General features: G+C 41.0%; 1 protein-coding gene and 1 non-coding gene across 2 annotated transcripts in view; one reads left to right on the forward strand and one right to left on the reverse strand.

Annotated features, from left to right (window-relative positions):
- The window catches only part of PIK3R1 (phosphoinositide-3-kinase regulatory subunit 1), a 79024-nt gene that overhangs the window by 15150 nt on the left and 49942 nt on the right, over positions 1-13932 (forward strand).
- Positions 6024-6156, reverse strand: LOC126002558 (small nucleolar RNA SNORA51). The gene has a single exon (XR_007493245.1). It is a non-coding gene; the product is annotated as a small nucleolar RNA SNORA51 (small nucleolar RNA).

Below are 13932 nucleotides of genomic sequence, written 5' to 3' on the forward strand. Positions count from 1 at the left end.
GGTCTGATCTTCCCCTGAAGGGAAACTTGAGAAACCTACTGGCTTTACCATTGAGAGGAAGTTTAAACATATTGGAGTATAAGATCCACAGTTGTTTAGGTTGAAACTCTGTTTCTTGTCAGGCCACATCGCTCTAGTGTTTCAGTGACTCAAATCTGCTAACTTTGTCCCACTTTTAGGACCAGTTTCATAAGAGACCAGAATGTTTACTTTGGTTTTCTTGGCCCGTTTCCGGAGTCCATGCGGCAGGCTCAGAGACCTCTCCCTATCTCGTGGCAGTGTGGTCAGATAAGTGAGTTGTTGGCAGTTAACTCTTGTTACTCCCTCTTGGTAAAGTCCAGTCTACTTGTGACACCCCCCTGTAAAATATTGGAGTCAGGAATATTCTTTCACACAAAGAATGAAAATAATTTTCTTTTGGAAGTACAGGAGAATTAAAAGAGAAGGAACTGCTTCAAGGTCTTTTCTAAAAGGGTCTTTTCCAAAATATATGCACTGTTTTTCTCTCCTCTCAAAGAACACCCTCCAGCTAATGCATTTTAAAAAATACATTGGTAATATAAAGGCCAGGAGATAGTATATTGATTAGGGCACATGCCTATTGTGCGACTGGCGTGGTTTGTTTTCCAGCACCTCATGCTCCCCAGAACATCAGCTGGGCACAGTGTTAGAGGCCCACATAGACCTTAGCACCATAAATCTTGAGCAGCATTGCATTGTTCTTTCATTGAACCACGGTTCAGTTGGCCAAGAATTGCCTCTGTCGCTCCTTCTTTGCAAATAAAATTGTATTATATATATAATCTTAATTTTATATATATATTATTATATATATCCCAGACTCTTGGCTGAATATTCATTTGATAAGGAAACCCTTCTTGACATTGTCAGATTTTATATTTAGTTTGCATTTTGAAATGTTTAAAATTTTATATCTTAACAAGTATATTTGTAATCTTCAGTTTATGCTCGCTTACATTTAACGAATGATTTCCTAAGAGGTGAGGCTAGAGTAAAGTTTGGTAGATTTTTTTTTTACAAATTAGCAATTTCCAGAAGCCCTTTATTTGTGAAAGTTAAAGAAAATATTGTTGCTTGCCTTATCCCAGGAATTCATCTCACAGAATTTGGTTATTAATATTTTGGGCAAAGGCAGTTTAGGTTCTGATCACTTAAAATTTTTGTATTTTTTGTATTTTTGGGTCTCCTAAGTGTAGCTCAAAATTACAGGGGGCCTCGCTGATAAGGCCAGCAGTTGAATACAAGACCTGAGGATGAGTACTTCTTGGGCCTGTGATGCTAGGGATACCTGGATTACCATAGCTACCCTAAAGGCACCTCCTTATGGACTGTATGATGCTGGGGATAAAAATAGGGTTGATTGTATGCTAGGCAGGTCCCTCTTCCCTCACACCCTATATACTATTTGTCTCCAAATTATAGACTCATTTTTTTTTTTTTGCCACACCTGTTGGTGCTCAGGGTTTACTGCTAGCTCTGCACTATAGGATGGTCATTTATTTATTTATTTATTTATTTTTGTTTTTTGGGTCACACCCAGCAGTGCTAAGGGGTGTCTCCTGGTTCTGCACTCAGGAGTCGCTCCTGGCAGGCATGGGGATCATATGGGATGCCGGGATTCAAACTGTTTGAATCAGCTGCTTGCAAGGCAAATGCCCTACTGCTGTGCTATCTCTTCGGCCCCCAAGGGATGGTCATTTCTGGCAGACTGGGGCCTTATGGGATGCTGAGGATCAAATTCCAGGTTGGCCATGTGCAAATCAAGTGCCTTAACTGTTTTACTATCATTCTAAACATGTAAAGTTAAAAAAAGATTATTTTATTAAAGCTGGGTTGTTCAGTAGACATGCAAGGCCTAGGATCACACTCCATCTTGAACTCTAGGCATGTGCTCTAATTGAGCAATCACTTTGGCGCCTGATACTGTTAACTTCTTAAAGCTTTTTTTTTAATAATAGAATATGAAATAGCTTAAGTGCAAGTAATGACTGCATTTCTTTCAGGCAGAAATACTGTACTTTCAGAATATTGTAAGTGTTTGAAGCTAGCAAGGAGAGTGTTTCATTGAATTCATTGTGTAGTCAGGTACAAGTTTGATTTCAAATGAAAAAAGCTCTGAGAACAGTGGAAAATAGAGCATGGATCAGGCATCTGGAATTTCCCCGGTGGCTTCAGATTGTGATGTGTTTTTGTTTTTGTGTTTTTCTTTGACCACACCTGCCATTTGGGGGTCCATATATGGTGCTGGAGATCATTTATAGGTAGACATTGTGTAAGACAGCACCTTACCTGCTGTACTATTACTCTGTCCCTCATATTGGTATGAGAGTTCATATTGCAGCTATGATATATGGACTCCCCCCAGAAAAGCCTAAAGTATTGGGGTGATTCTGCATTTTTGGATAGTCTTTGACATGTTGATGATGGCACTGCAGTCTGTTAAGTCACATTCCACTATAAGCACCTGTGGTACACATGTTAATACAGTTTCCAGTGAGTCAAGATTAGTTGGGGGTAGGGTGAGGTTCCTTCAGACAGAGGTCTTCATTGGATATATCTAGGCCTGGCCTTGGCGATAGTGCCAACTGCTGTGATATTGCTTAACCTTAAGACAGATGATTCTATTGTGCCTCCTGTAGCTGAAATTGGGGAAATTTGCTGTGGTGAAATAGGAGATGTGTTGGGTAGACTTGGCTGTCCAAGGATTTCTCCATTGCATGACTTCCTTCATGAACTTGCCTCTTTGCAAATAGCCCAATGTTTCTGGATAAGCTGCAGTCATCTGCAGGGAAAAGTTGGGGTTTAGTCAAATTTGCCAGAGAAAACTGGATCTAAGCGGGAATAAAATTTGCTGACCCCTGTCTCGAGGCTAACATTTTCATTTATGCTTTACGTGACTCATTTTAAATTACAGTGCTCTACAGATATAGAAAGGAACCTTCCTCTTCCCACCCTCCCCCAGACACCACATAATGGAAAAAGCAAGAATTTTCTGCATAAGCAAGGCTTTTTTCCCCTCTCCAAACAAAAAGCCAGTCTCTGAGGGGACTTTTTTTTTCCTGCCAGAATTCCCACTGGTCTGCTGTCACAATTTTTTTTTTTTTTTTAACAAAAGGCCACGATGAAAGAGGAAGGACCATATGGAGACCTTTGTTTCTGTTATGTGGAGCTCAGTTTGTATTTCTGTCCTTGATATCAGAGTGGCTCTATTTGGACCGCTCTTATAGGGTATAGCCCCCTCTAGTTATTAAAATATAATTCTGATTAAGAAAAGATTCATTCTGCTGCCATGACTGTGACGCAGAAAACTTTGAAGGGGTGAAGGGGGGGGGGTCTCCTAATGTTCTGTTTCCTATTTAAAAAAAAAGTGTCCTTTCTTAGGAACTTTGGCTAGATGAGATTTTCCTCAGAGTTTATCCCTAGGAAGAACCATTGGAGGTCATCACGTAGAACTTGTTTGAAGAGAAACTGGTGAAATAAGAGGAGGTGGGGTTAGGAAGCCAAAACATCTCTTTAGTCACAGCTGTTGCTGAATAAGCCATTTTGTGCCAGAGCCAGCCTGGGCGACCAAAGATGTGGGCAGAAAGGCAGCGGTGGCAGTTTCCAGAAAAGGAGACTATAGGGCCCTAGTGGAATACTTTCTGTGTTGTTGCTACAGACACAGACACACATGCCCTCCCGAATATTCACAAGAGAAAATACATGTAAATCAATTGTGGTCAACATCTCCCATTTCCACTTGCCTTTTTATTGTAGGGGAAGCAGGGTTCCAGGGATTGTTCTCGGGGATCACTCTTGGTGGGGCTTGGGGACCACATGGGGTGCTGGGGATCAAGCCCAGGTGGAGCATTTGCAAGGCATGCTGTACTATTTCTCGGGCCTCACAACCTGCATTTTTCTTGATGGTGCAGTTGAAGTTGGCTGATCCAAAAATGTAGCTCCTTTGAAGATTAAATCCCAGCACAGGCCTTTGAGAAGAAGCAAGTGCTCAGCTAATTTTTTGGGTTCAGGGGCAGATACAAGTTGAACAATCATATGGAACAGAGTGACTGGAGATTGTTTTATGTAGTAATTAAACAGTTCCTTAGGCTTCACGGACAATTGGGTAACTCCAGTTTCCTCTTTTTTCTCTTATTTACTTCCTGCTCCTCCAGAATCTAACATTAGGCATTCTGATCTCTCACAATGAGAAGATTAAGCAGCTGTAGTTTAAATTAAAGCATTAATTGGGAGTGTTTTGTGGCTGAATTAATTATAACTGTAGTAAGATTACATTCTTGTGGATTAGACAGAGGCATACAAACTGCAATATGGCCTACTCTGGGCAAGCTAGCATTGTGTTAGCTGCTGATCCTCAGTGATCTTTTATTCAGACATGAAACTTTATAAATTGAAGTAATAGGATTTGACTTTCCTTTCTAGTTAGAAAAGGGAAAAGCAGAAGAATCTGAGCCTGAAGCACATTTATGAGAATGTATTTGCATGGGTACAGGACTATGGGATAGGAATTCTGTTACATTCACACAAACTTAGCATGCATTGAAATTTGCTTGCCTAAATGCCATCAAGAATTATTTTTGGTTTTAATTTTTTATTAGGACATTAAGCTCATTCAGTGTTCCTACTAACTGTTATTTTATATTGAACAATAAGTTAAATTTCTGTGGAATGGAGGCAAATTTTTGTGTGTGGCCGTACTCATAATTGAAGTTCATACTGAACATTATAATGCTACTCTTTGTTGAAGACTTGATGGGTCAGATTCACTGTTATTTTTCTGGGGGAGGGGGGGATCATACCCAGCAGCGCTCAGGAGTTACTCCTGGCTCTATGCTCAGAAATCGCTCCTTGCAGGCTCAGGGGACCATATGGGATGCCAGGATTCAAACCACCGACCTTCTGCATGCAAGGCAAACACCTTACCTTCATGCTGTCTCTCTGGCCCCATCAGATTCTTTTTGTTATTCTTAAGTTTTTCCTTCATTGACTAATACATGCCAATATGTTTTAGAAAAATGCACATTTTCAAACTGTTCAGATCTAATGTATAAGTGGGACTAGAGGTAAGACATAATAGCTTTAACTGAACATCATATAAAAATTCTGTGTCATATTACATAGTATGCATGTCCCATAGGTTTATAGACAGTTCTAAGAAATCCAAAGTGGGGTAAAATTTTTTTTATCAACTTGTTTGTATTCCTGTGGCACAAGGACTTATTTTTTTTTTTTTTTGCCCCAACCTGGAATTATTTTTCTTATTGAAGGACAAAACAAGGGTTGAAATGACAGCTAATTGCCAGATTGAATCAGACATAGATGTGACTCTGCTTTGGGTAGAGTTTCTGCCATGAGCTGCCCTCGGTGAATGGAAGAAGTACATTTCAGCATGTGAGGAGAACATATAACTCTTTTGTTTTCTAGTCAAAAGAGCCACCTGGTTAGAGAGAAATAATTACCCCCATACAGTGGCAAATCCTTAGGATAGTACATAATTGCAGTGTAAATGAATTATTTTGAAGTGGTTGAATCTTTTAGAAGCTTAGAAATCCTAATAATCAAGCTTTTTTTTTCTTTTAAAAAATCTGATTTCTTTTGGTGGTGGTAATGGGGAGGAGGAGAGGGTAGGCCACACCTGTAGATGAACAGGGCTTTCTTCTGGCTCTGGGATTATTTCTGGTAAGCTCCAGGGACCACATGGAATGCCATGGGTTGAACCTGGGTCAACCACATGCAAGGCAAACTCCCTTCCTACTGTACTATCACTCCAGCCCCTGAACTGGTTTAGTTTTGACTAAAGTTTGGGTCCTTGTGGGCAGGTTTTAGGGGAATGAGTTTAAAGAGCATATTGTAAGTGCTCGTAAGCAATCATTGCACTTTTTGTTTAATGTACCTTTTTATTTGTTCTTGTTTATGTGGAACATTGAAGAAAAGGCTGGACATCTCTGGGCTTTGAACAATGGCCCTCCAACTGTCAATCCTAATGTCTGTGACTTTTTTTTTTTGGTCCCCTAATTCACAATACAGACCAGGCAAAGGGCCTATGTTGAGGTGTATATGGGGTGCATTTACTGTACCTCCTCTTTCTATACAGTCAGTGTAAAGAACACAGCCTGTGGTAAGAATTGGGAGGCCTTATATTTTCTTTTCTTTTTTGATTTTTTAAATACATATATACATAATCCTTCACCAGTGCAACATTCCCATGACCAATATATCCCAAGTGTCCTTCCTCCCCATCCCACACCGGCCTGTACTGTAGACAGGTTTTCTACTTCCCTTATTGAGTCACATTTTGTTATGATAGTTCTCAAGTGTAATTATTTCTGTGACTGCACTAAACGATCCCTGTGGTGAGCTTCATGTTGGGAGCTGGACCCTCCAGTCCTCCTCTATTTTGTCTCTGAGAATCTGTGACTAATCTACAATGTGACCCAATGATGGTGACATAGTTAACATTGGTTTTCTGATCTGTAAAATAGAATTAGGAACCCTTCACCATGCTAAAGATTTCAGAGCTCAGAAATCAAAATATTACAAATTAAATATTTGGTGAAAATAATACTTATTGATACCATTCAAAAAGTAAACACTACACACCTGTGCTTTAAACACTACACACTTGGGCATGTGCATGAGAGCACGCATACACGTTAGACATTGTTTCTTAGATGTAAATGATGTGTTTAGACCTAAAGGAAATGAAAGGAATTGAAATTGTTTAGCTACAGGAAGTAAGACCCAGGGCCGATTCAAACAGTTGAAAATTACATAAAGCACTGTTTTATGGGCAGGACTAATGAACTCATTTTAGCGTCTTTGAGGCTATCAAAGAAGAAATTAGGTTAAACTTATAGCAGAAATAAGTCAGGCTGCAGCTGGCCACATTCTTTCTGAGACACATTCTCTTCAGTGGGAATCAAAGGACCAGTGAATTTACTAAACAGTCCTGTATGTGTTGCTACAAACACAAAGAGCATTGGAATTGTGCTTTGTTCTTTGTACGGAGGAGTTTGCATTTGCATGTATAAGTCCCATCTCCTAGAAGATTATACTCCCTTCGACTCCTGTCTTCTTTTGTGCTGTATGTCTTCATAAGCGGAATCATTTGCTGGAGAACCAGCCCAGAGTCTGGAAGGTACCATATGGCTCTCTTCTGTAGTCACTCTGCTTCTTTGCAGGTGGTAACACTGACAAAAACCATGCTGGGTGGCAGAAAAAGTCTTAATTTTGCTTTGTCTCTGTGGTGTGTGCTTCTTTTCTAGGAGACTTCTGGGTCCTTCTTTTTCCCCCTACAAAGCCAAAATTACAGTTGCTTAATAAATTACCATGCTTTTGCTCTTTTGATTACTAATCATTTATCAAAGAGCTCTTTTCATAAAAGGAAAAAAAAATTCTGAGACCTGACAAGAGGAAAGATAAAATAGTTTTTTCTAAATGGAATCTTTTATCTCATTTTAGCAATGAAGATTGCCACCTATTGGCTTAAAAAACAAAAACAAAACTAAAGCTAAATGATGTTGGCCAGTTTTCAGATAGTATGATTGAAATAGAATTATCATAATCCTTACCATCATCATTATTGTTACTATTACTATCTTAGATTTAGAACCATTTTATTTTTTTTGGCAGTGCTCAGGCTTACTCCTGACTCTTTTCTCAGGGATCACTCTTAGTAGTGTACAGGGAACCACATATAGTGCTGGGGATCAAACCATGATTGGCCATGTACAAGCAAGTGCCTTCTTAACTCCTATACTGTCTCTCTGATCCCCAAACAATTATTTTGGTTATTATCTTGACTGAGGTATGTGAAATGGATGATGAGGAGCCTTAATGCTCCTTAGGAATTGAGTATAGCCCTCTTTATGGAAAGGGCAGGTGGTGGTTGTTCTGGTCCTTGAACAAGCCTATTTCTGAAACTGTCTGGATTCTCTTTAAGTGAAATATTATGTAGACGAATGCATTGGACACATGCCAGAGGCTTGGTTTTTGAATTCATTTTTCTAGCTCTGTTGTTAGATGGGGCTTTCCTTCTGTCCAGGCTCTGAAACCCAGCACTTCCTGTTCAATGAAACAGGACAGGCTCTGCAGCAGAGAGCCTTTTTGTGCCTCGGTGCTGGGATCTGTGGTTTCTAGCTCTTGAACAAACTACTGAGAACACTGCTCTGAGTTACACCATTGTTCCAGACTCTTGAGTCTCCTCCAGGTACAACTGATAAGGTTTCAAGTGGTCACAAATTGGAGAAAAAGTCTTTTAATGAGCTTTTCCCACTTTGTTTGTTTCCTTGTTGTTTTGTTTTCTCCTGCTCTCCCTTCATGGTTCTTCCTTCATGGGTTTCTGTGAAGGAGTTGAGGGAATCACACACTCTTCCTTACAGTCCTTGCATGCTTGGTTGTGGTTCTGGTTGAGGCCACACACTGTGTCTGGGCTTCTAAACAGAACTCCAGGGACTACACTTAGTTGGGATTTTGTCAGGAGTAGAACTCTTGGTTTCAAAGTCTGCCAGATAAGTGCTCTACCCAGCTATTCCAAATTCGTGTGGCCCTCTATTTTGGGCTAAATAGATAAATTGAGCTATTAAGGGCATTTATATTTCAGTATAATATACCAGAACATTTTAATTTTTATCTTCTTAAGTTTACTTTCCTCTTATGTTTCCAACATCTAAACACTTTCACATCTTGAAAAAGTAAAACTTTAATTTCAGAATCTGGTGTTGGGTCTGTATGGGGAGATACAGTAACAAGAACAAATAAAAGTCGCCTTCGTTCCCATATTGTGCCCTTTTTGCCCAAGTCTGTTCAGAATTGGAATTTTGGGGTTTTGCTCTTGTTTTGTTGTTGTTTTTAATATTAAGTATTACTCAGTCATTCACTACACATGTCAACATTATATATAGCCAGTAAAAATATTTGGCATAACTTAACTGTTTTCTCCTCCAGTTAGTCTCTATGGCAAATTAAAAAGAGGTGGCACAAGGGAAATTGGGGGCCATATGTTATTTGCTTGGATTTTTATATAGTACACCTATATATCTGTGGAAAATAACACAAACTGTTATAAAGTAACATATTGATGCATTTAAATGAGTAGAACACAATTCAAGCAACAACCAAACAGAAGTGTGGTTGAAGTGAGGCCATAATAAATCAAGGAATGTTGTCTGATGGAAATAAATCTATATTTTCTAAAGCCTGCTCCTCTGGGTGTCATCAGGAGCAAAGCCCGGTATTGCTGTCTAAATTGGAACCCTGGGATGGGAGAGAAGGGAGCTTGGTGCACATTGTCTGGCCCTTCAGGACGAGTGCTTTATGTAGGAGAGTTGAAATGCATTGTTATAATCTGTCTGTGTAATTTCCTTCTGTAAAGACCTGCCCATTTACCAGTAATGATACCTTCTTTCTCTTCTATTTTTGTCCCTTCCTTTAGGAAAAGGAATATATGCTTACTCATTATTTAAAATTCTAAGTCTTTTTCCTGTTCTAGCTGGTTTTGTTTCTCTAATTAAAAATTAGAATTCACTTTACGTGAAATTTTCATCCTTTTATCCTTTCTGCTTTTTCTGACTAGCAAACTTTTATCCTCTTTTAAATGCTTCTCTTCTAGCTGCCAAATCTGTGGAGTGGTTTCTTTGCAAGGTCTCTTTGTGGAATCTTTTTTTTTGCAAGAGCAGGTGTACTGACTTTAAAATGTTGCCCAGACAAACGATCTACCCTGGCACTGAATGCATCTGTTGCAAAATCCAGCACTTAAAACACACATGATTAAAGTTGCTTAAACTTAGCATTGAATTGGAACAGTTGGACTGGGTTGCTAAGAACTTCGTTTTTCCAGATTACATTGGTTAGTCCAGCAAACTGTTCTAGAAGCCATGTTACCCAGTAGCTTCTGTTACTTTTCTCCATTGCGATTTAACTTCTCTTCTCATAAAGCAACAGTTTAATAGGTGTTTATAGGCATTACTTACCAAGCAATTTGGGTACTCTGTAAATGAAAACTATGTGGGGAAGAAAAGTTAGCACAGATGTATTCTCAGTACTGCCAACCATCGACCATTCCACAGAGAGATTACTAGGTCAATAAATGAATATATGTTTGAATACCCTTCATAGGCCAGTTGTTCTTCCAGAAATTAGGAAATGATTTCTGGGCACCCTTATTGGCAGTCACTGAGTGCTTGCTCTGCATTATGGACAAAGCTTGGTGCATGAGACCATACCTGTATGAGGCAACTTCCTTTCCTGCAGCAAGCTTAAAACTTGACACAGGCATCTGTGGCTTTGTGCGCCGTAAGCCTGGGGAAGAATGGAGTTGGCACTAGTTCCTTGCCAGCCTTCCTACCTGCTTGGCTGGCTCGGGTGTAAGTGCCTACAGCTGCTGTGTCCCTCCTCAGATTGTTGGAATGAGAGGAACTGGCAGGGACTTTAACCAGGGCCTGGGAATCTTGCTCGAAAGGGAGGACACTGGACATCCATGAGTTGTTCTAACACCACCCATCTCCTCAGTCCCCAGCCCTACACTGAATTGAACCCCCAAATCTCTCACTGTCCTTGTTGCCACCATTATTTTGGTAAAGGATGGGACTGTTCTCAAAAAAGTTAGAGAATAAATAGTGTTGTAATTAAGCCAGCCAACTTGCAGCCATCACCAGCGTTGTACAGCTAACATAGTAACAGTTGATTCTGGTGGTATGGTGTGGGGACCTAAACCACACATACAGATTTTTTTTTGGTTATGCCATACCTGGTGGTGCTCGGGGATCAATCTTGGTGGGTGCTCCAGGGGACCATATGGAGTCCAGGGATTGAATTTGAATGGGCCACCTGTGAGACAAGCAGCCTACCTTCTATATTATTGCTCTGGCCCCCTCACCAATTAGAGTATTCCCGGGATAGAAGTGAGTATAGAGTTCTGTACAACCAGCTTTGAAACACAAAATCCATATGTAAGTGGAAGACTTCTGGACTGAAGTTCCTAGTATAGTAAGCATATTAGTGTGTCTCTAGCCTTGTGGTGCCCAGGATCTGTTTTTTTGGGGGTTGGTGCCAAGGATCTGTATCTTTGGGGTTACAGGAGTGGGGCTATCAGGCAGTGCTAGGACTCAAAGAATATAAGGCCTGGAGATGTGGTGCTGTTTAGACTCAGTACCGGGGACTATGTGGTGCCAGGGAATCACCAACGGGGTGGTTGCCCTAAACTCTACTGGTATCCCTCCACCCTCCCCAGGATTTTTAAATTGACTTTCTCATGATTCATGAGGTTAGTTACCAGTTTCCTCAACACCTGCTCTCCAGGGCAACTGCACTAAGGAAAAACAAATTCCTGCCCTGAAAGGTCTTTTTATTTCTTTATTTTTTATTGGGGTGTGTGTGTGGAGGACCAGATTTAGGGCCCGCACCCTGTCATGCACAGGACTGGCAGCTGGTGGTGCTTAAGAATTGACCAGAAGTAGTTCAAGGAATTGAATCAGGGCCGGTTGCATGCAAGGCCAGCTCCTTACTTCATGTGTTGTTTTTTTAGTCCCTAAAAGGCCTGTTTGGATCTGTGTGTATGTGTGTGTGTTCATGTTCGTGTTCGGATCAGGTGTGTTGTGTGTGTATGTGTGTGTATGAATAATGATCACATAATGACGTAATGATCGTACTCTTGTGTGTTGAAGACTTACCTTCAAAATGGATCAGCATATAGAGGACTATTCTTCTTGCTCTCTGATTAGGATCCATTTAAACTACACTTGGATTTTATTGGGGCGGGGAGATATGAAGATAGAGATTCTTTTAATGAAAGCAAGAGAGTGATTTTGTTGCTTCACATTGCCTTGGCCATTAAGGAAATTACAATTCCTGGATACTAAAATGGATTTTAAAGTCATTTATTAGGAACGTGTGGTGGAACTGCTCTGATGAGGTTGCTTTCTCGATCCTTCCCCAAGGAGTCTTGCAGTGCACAAGATACTGCCCAGCCGCTTGGCTGAGCATATGAAAGGAGCGGGCAGTGTTCCTAAGTCAGTTTTTCAAATGTGCCCTGTTACAGTTAAACAGAAAAAAAGTCACAATTTTTTGTAATGACTCTGCTTTATGAGTCCTAACGGTCTTTGAAATTTCTCCTTGTTTGACAGAACTCGGCAGGGCTGGACAAGCTGTTGGCCAACACAGGAAATGCATCTGCATTTGCTTCAGTTAGTCTCCTGTTAGGGATTGGAGTACACGGAAAGGGGGATTCCTATGGCTTTGAATTAACCAGTCGCAGAGTTATATGTTGCTTGGTTTGGGATCATGCAGTGGTGTTCAGGGCTTATTCCTGACTCAGGGATCATATAATGTATTAGGGAATTGAACCAGGTTTGGTTTCATGTAAACAAATTCTCTATCCTCTGTACTTTCTGGTACTCAGCCTCTGCTTTCTGCTGATGGACCCAGCTTTAAGAAAATGAACAGCCTTAGTGAGTCCAGCAGGGAACTGTAGTTCCTTTCTTACATGTGATATGCTTCACCATTGGACCTTTAGATTTGGCAAGGCTTCGATAGGGTTGTTCGGTCTATGGGGGAGAGCTGGTCCAGTGGACTAGGAAAGAAGTAACTAGGAGTGTCTCTTAGTACAGGGCAGGAGGTCTCATGGACTCCTGAGAGTTGAGAGTTGAGGGTTGGCAAGACCTTGGCTCAGCAGAAGAAATGGAGTTCTGGATTGAGTCATGAGTTTGGGCTCTGAGCACCCTGCCTCTGTGAAGCAGGAATGAGACAGACACCATCTCAGGGTGTTGAAAAGATTACCAAATATTGGAGTACTTTTTTCTTTTTCCTTTTGGGTCACACCCAGTGGTGCTCAGGAATTACTAATGGCTCTGCTCAAGGATCACTTCTGGTAGGGGTTAAGGGATGCCAGGGATTGAACTCGGTTATGCTGCATGCAAGGTAAGTACCTATCCATGGCTATACTATCGCTCCAGCCTTGGAGCCAATTCTTAGTTTTCTATTGAAGTGCTGAGGTGCCTCTCAGAAAGTTCATAGAGATGAAGAATCTCCTCACAACTTGCTCTGCTCCCCCTGCCCAGCTGTGGCCTGAGATTTGGCCCACACCCCTCCTGGCACACTGTACCAATCCCAGATCAGCAGAATTACAGGCCCAATTTCAGCCCATTGCAGGAGTTTGTATTTGATGATGGGCAAGTACCTACATGTGTCTTTTATTACCCCGTTGCCTTAGGAGATAGTGTTTAAGTTGGCACATAGACTTATCGAAAGCAAAGCCTGTCGCTTGTGAGATTACAGATTTCACTAAAGAAAAAAAAAAAGAATCAAATGCCAGGGGAGAGGGAGGGGAGCATGTAGCATTTTCAAGTATGGTGAAGCCATCAAGTTAACAAGAAAAAATTGAATAAAATGTGGTTTTCAATTTGTTGTACTGGGGCTCAGGATGATAATGTTTCAGTGGTAAACTGCAGGAATGTGTGCGTGCGTGTGTACTGAGTCTCAGAATCCTAGAAGTTATTTAGAAGTTTTAATTTGTTTCAGTCCCTAGTTTCATACCCAGAGTGCACCCCCTCTCCCCCCAAGGGATTTGCTGATGACTGGAACAAATATTTACAATCTTAGATCAGAGGTCCCCAAGCTTTCTAAATGTGGGAGGCCCTTGGCCTTTACTTCCCTAGGCAGGGCTGTGGAGGATGGTGCAGAGACCCTCTTTATCAACCCCAGCCCCCAAAATCTGGCTACTTACCTGTGTAACCCTGCGCTGCCATCCAGTGGCCATTGCATGTACAGTACAATGTAGGAGGAGCAACTCCTTGAGCCTTCTCTCTACAGCTGCTGGGTTCCCCTGATAACATCTGACATGACAGTTCATGGGAAATATTAACTACGTGTCTGGCTTAAGGAGCTCAAGGCAAATGTGAGTTCCTTAAGCCATCC

This window comes from Suncus etruscus, chromosome 2 (assembly GCF_024139225.1).
Source record: "Suncus etruscus isolate mSunEtr1 chromosome 2, mSunEtr1.pri.cur, whole genome shotgun sequence".
In the NCBI taxonomy this organism is placed as follows: Eukaryota; Metazoa; Chordata; class Mammalia; order Eulipotyphla; family Soricidae; genus Suncus; species Suncus etruscus.